The following is a 5,635-nucleotide window of genomic DNA, read 5'->3' as shown; positions in this document are numbered from 1 at the left end:
TAGTCAGATTATCCTCCTGTACAGGTGAATAGAAAAGGAACAGGGGCGCTGCTAGACGCAAGGCGGACCAGGGCACAAAATCTGAACTTTTTATCCTGAAGCTTTTAAATATTTAGTTTTAATGCACATATTGAATTTAATAGTCTTCACTGTAAAACATTTTCTCCTTCTGATTTGCAGCTTTTAAATTTGCCTCACTTTATTTTAAGCCTTTAATGAACCTTTTTCTCAAAATCTGTTTGGAAGTTTTGCATCTTGCATTAAAATTGATTTCCAACTTATTTTAACATCTAAAGAACAAGATTTACAAGATTTTGTTCCATTTAGAGTTAAAATCCACATTTTGTTTGCAACTCTGGATAAGTTGATGCTTCATCTGTTTAAAGTTTTCAACATTTATGTTACAGAACCTCTTTCTTTGTAAAAGATTAAAGAACAAATCTTTTCAAATCTTTAGGCGATTTGTTCCTTCAGGTCATAACTTTTCATTAAAATAGGAATTTTACTGAGACACAAAACAAATAAAGCAAAGAGTCATTCAATGTTTTGTCCTGATAAATGTGACAGAAAGAGAAGTGCACTGTAAAAACACCAAATATTACCAAGTTTCTCCTGTATGTTTGTTGAAACACTTGAAATGAAGCAAAACTAACTGATGAGTTTGTTTTAAGTCAATCATTTCTTAATACTAATTTAAAAACCTACTTCTTTCATTTGCAGATTATTTCACTTAAAATATGTGAAAATGTGAAATAATCTGCCAGTAATAAGTGATTTTTCACCAAAATGTATCTTGAAAACTTACTTCTAAGTCAGTTTTGTTTTATTTGAAGTGTAATAAGATATTTGCACAATAATTGATAAGATTTTGTGTTTTTGCAGTGTGCGTTGCTTCTTCACCTTATAAATTGGCTCAAAATGTATAGAAAATATTGCATTCTTTTTTAAAAACATTTAGTTTTCCACCTAGGAAGGATTTCATCTCCTCCAGAAAATGAATTACAGGAAATAAACTACCAAATGCGGGTAAATTGTGTTTTATTTTAGAGGAAATTTGATCCTTTAACATCAAAATACAAGATAAGCAACAATAATTAAATCTGTGTGAGAATAAAAAGAAACAGAAAACTAAAAAAATAGATCATTAAAACCAAATATTCTTAGAGAAATACGCATGCAAGACTGAGAGCAAAGCAGCTGATCCACTGGTATAAAAACATCAGCACCGGTTTCCTGGACTGGACCGTTTAAAAACCGAACTTCACAACAATACCGAGATGCGCGCCGCTCCGAGTCTTCACAGAACTCTAATAATACCAAAATAATAAGAATAAGAATAATAAATAGACTTTAACTACAGATGTGAAGAGTTATTTACGGAGTTACTTTACACGTTCAAAGCCAGACTGCTCTCAGTTTTTTGCAGCGCTTTCCGGTGTCGGTCCAGCCAGGCTCTGAGCTCTGAGATCCGGTAACCCTCCGGTCCCCGGCCGCCCTGGAACGCCACCGTGCCCCGCTGCAGGACGTACAGTCTGTTGAAATACGCCCCGTACGCGGCGCTGGAGGAGTCCTCCATGTTGTCCGCCACCACCCGGCAGCCGGGCACCTCCATGTGGATCAGGTGCGCCGCGCTCAGCCGCTCCTCCAGACTCCGGTGCTTCGGGATCTGGTAGGGCGCGTCGGTCGTCGTCCAGCCGTCGGACGGATGCGCCTCCTCGATGTAAACCACCACGATGTCCGCGATGTCCGCGTTCAGCTGCGCGACCTCCTGGAAAGCCTTCAGGCGCGCCATGAACGGCGGTCAGGTGCAGCTGCCGAAGTTGAGGATGAGCGGCCGGTCGCCGTGCGCAAAGTCCAGGATGCGGGAGTGCTGCCGGTCCTCCAGGCGCACAACTTCGGTGTTGGGCGCTGCGCGTCCGAGGTGCGCCGCTTTCAGGAAGTCCAGCTTCTGGCCGTGCCAGACGGCCTTCAGCGACTCCAAGCTGAAGAGCCGGTTGGAGTCCGAAATGCACACCGGAGGATCAATGGCATCGCCTCCCTGCTCCCTCACCCTGAAGAAAAACCTCTTCCTGATGCACAAGAAGTCCAGCAGCCAGAAAACTACAGCTGCCACGAGGAAACGCGGCAGCAGCACCAAACAAACCGCCGCGTTTTTCACGGCTTTGACTGAATTCATCATCACGTTCTGATGATAACCTGCACGGCCCTGCGCGCTGTGCCACGGGCTTCTGACTTGGAAGTTAGGTTACTTGCGTCTCCCGCCCCTTTTTATAGCTTTGGCACATTTGAATGGATCACAGCCCGCCTCCGAACCGGGACCGAGGCCTCACATGGCGGGGATTACCTGCTGTGTAACTAACAGGAAAAACCAATTCGTGTCACTTTGGAAGGGAAAGGTGGAGCAGAGCTGTGTAGTAACTACTTCTACTTACTCAGCGGGGGTCCAAAGTGCGGCCCGGGGGCCATTTGTGGCCCTTGGACTGATTTCCTGTGGGAACCAACTGAGACTTTAAATTTGTCATCAGGGTAAAAATAATCATTTTCTTACACAGCAAAAAGGAAAGTACAACACAAAGTCTTGAAGTTTTAACAAAATGTAAACTTGGCTAAATATGGAAAATATTTTGAAACAAAATGACCAAAATCCTGTTCTTATTACTGAAAATAAATGTATTCAATGGAGCCCAAAAGAAACTGACGACTAGAAAAATGTTTTATTCCAGCAAAACTAAAGAGGATTCAGAAATTTGAAGTGTAATCTCAGAAAAAAATCTTGAAAAAACTGAAAAATTGACTAGAAAAAAATGATAAAGTTTTAGATTAATCTCCTCGTTTCTTCCCAAAGACTTGGAAATTTCTGAATTTCAAATTTTTTGAAAAAATTTCTTGAAATTTTTTGAGAATAATCACAAAATTTTGTTTGTGGCATAAATTTAGTCTTTTTTTCTATCTACAAAAGTTAAATGATCATAAAAATAAAAAAACATTTGAAAGGCTTGATTTGACCATTTTGGCCCACATGGTAAAAAGTTTGGACACCTCTGATTATTACATGAACATGAGTGACATTTCTGAAATATATCTCTATATATTTTACTGTGCTGTAATTTTTACTTTAACTTGAGTGATATCTCTGGATTTTCTACTGACTGGTTCACCAGACACACACCTGCAGTTTTTGTTCAAGTTTTGTGAGTTTTATATTGAAAATGTGGAAACTTTTTTTGTAACATTTACAAATTATTGTCGTCTTCATCCTTAAAATAATTTAAGTAAATAACTCCTTAATATTGATCAAAAAGTACTAATATAACATGTTGAGTCGCTGCGCCGTTGCCTAGCAACCCCAGGGAGCCCAGCCGTTGCCTAGCAACCCAGGTGGAGTTCTGGGAGCTTGTTTTGTTGTTGACTTACAATTCAGAAACTACACTGCAAAAATCCAAAATCTTACCAAGTATTTTTGTCAAGTTTCAGAGCAAATATATCAGTACATTTGAAATACGACAAAACTAATTTACAAGTAACTTTTTATCAAATGAATAGCTACAATCCACATAGAAAGTTTGGACAACGGGAACAAACATCCTTTTAGTTCAAGATGAAAAGTTTTATTATTATGTGAAAATGAACCATAATTCATGAACGAGTCCGTTACTCCAACATCTTGATTAAGCTAAGCTAATATTAGCCAAAGTGTAGATGGAGACCGTTTTACTTTTCAAAAATAATTCTTAACAATTTTGTTACAATGGAAAGTTCAGAACAACAGCAGAGTTTTCATCGTTTCCGGCTTTTATTTCATTCATGGAAAGAAAGTGACCCAAACCCTAATAAAATGGGTCAAATGAGCCAAAAATAATTTGAAAAGTAGATTTCTTTCTTTTAATCCAACAAAATCATTTTAACATTTTTAATAGACAATAAAAAAAACTTCTGTTTTCTGTAATAAATGGCTATTTGCTTTATTTAAATTTTATTTTAACTCTTTTTGCCCACGAGTATTTTCGACTCAATTAATCTGTCCCACATACCAAAACATTTGGACTAATAATCTGTATTAGATTAAAGATGTGGCTCTTGTTTGTGATGTAAGGAGAACTTTGCAGTCTGATTAACTATTTAGCAGACAAATCTGCTTTTCAGCTGGTAAAAACAGCTAATTTCTGCCCACTTTCCTCCCCCACAGATGAGCTGGAATAACAATCTCTAATCCAAATCTCCGAGGCTTTCGGTGAGAAAACAGAAACTCACCTGCTGTGCCTTTTGCATTAAAATTACTCACTGGTTGTTGTGGCTGCAAACTCTCACATCTACCTCCTTTAAACCTTCCTGGATTCCTGGCAGCAGCAGCAGGTTTATCTGAGGATAGCACAGATCTAGGAAGGCAGCCTCTTTTTTCCTTCTTCTTTTTTAAGGGCTTGTTTATTGAGACTCTGAGCTTCCAGAAACCACAGCTGATGGAAAATCAAAAAAGACTGAAGCACAGAACAGATCAGAATGATAAGTTACAGCCAGCGCTGGCCCACTTTCTTTCAGGTTTCTGATATCTGTGTCTTCACAGAGAACAGAGTTTACTCTGATTTACCTCCCATGACCCCGTCTAAATCAAACAGCTCCAGCTTCACGCTGAATGGCTGTTTTTATTGCTACTGGAAAAACAAAATTGTATAAAATTCACTTTTATTTTTCTGGTCACATCATCTTTTTCCCCCCTCTGGCTGTTCAACAAACAAAATCTCTGCAGCGTCTTTTCCCCGCATTACAGACAAACATTTACAGGGATTTTTATGTGATAGACCAACATACTGAAAAAAATACAGATTTCTGCCAAATATCTTATTACACTTGAAATTAGATAAAATGAACTTACAATAACTTTATTGTGAGATATAGAAGAAAATAATTCCTAATTAATAATGATGACAAAGTACTAGTTTCATCGGCAGTTACAACTGTTGAGTCATATCGCCGTTGCCTAGCAACCTCAGCCCGTTACCTAGCAACACCAGCGGAGTTCCAGCACGTTTCGCTTTTCTGACAGTTTCACTTAGAACAAGACGTTTCCTTCAATGTTCTAAGTTAAACTATAACAACTATAACATTTTTTTAAAGTCAATATTAAGGAATTATTCACATAACACAAGATCATATAGCTTGCTGAAAAGTGACTTTTAGGTTAGTTTTCTTTTATTTCAAGTATAGTAAGAGATTTGCACTAGATCAAAAATACTTGGTAAGATTTTGTATTTTTGTAGTGCACAGAGTAATATAGAAAAAGGAAGCTTTGTTTACAAATACAAATCTGTGTGCTATGCGTGTTTTCAACACTGTGAAAACCAAAGTGGAGGCGGGAGAGGTTAGGGAACCAACTGTGGAAAAGTTGAAAGTTTATAAAACAATATCCCAACTTTTAAACATCTCACAAAGCTTTGCTCATCTATCTGAACTTGGACAGAGGAACAACCAACTAAAGTTAAAGCTTAGACTGTTTGGATAATCTGATCGACTCGGTATGATTTGAGATCAAAATTGCTACATTTGCTACATTTTTAGCTGGTGCGGTTCACTTTCTCACTGCAATCTGTCAATCAAAACTAACTGAAAAACCTGTTCCCCACTTCGCCTGTGGGGGCGC

General features: G+C 38.4%; 1 pseudogene; it reads right to left on the bottom strand.

Moving 5' to 3' along the window:
* Positions 1-1,027: 1,027 nt before the first annotated feature.
* Positions 1,028-2,566, bottom strand: LOC122845924 (annotated as a pseudogene).
* Positions 2,567-5,635: the final 3,069 nt, after the last annotated feature.

This window comes from Gambusia affinis, linkage group LG16, assembly GCF_019740435.1.
Source record: "Gambusia affinis linkage group LG16, SWU_Gaff_1.0, whole genome shotgun sequence".
Lineage (NCBI taxonomy): Eukaryota > Metazoa > Chordata > Actinopteri > Cyprinodontiformes > Poeciliidae > Gambusia > Gambusia affinis.
Note: the sequence above shows the minus strand (reverse complement) of the source record. Positions and strands in the feature narration are given on the sequence as shown.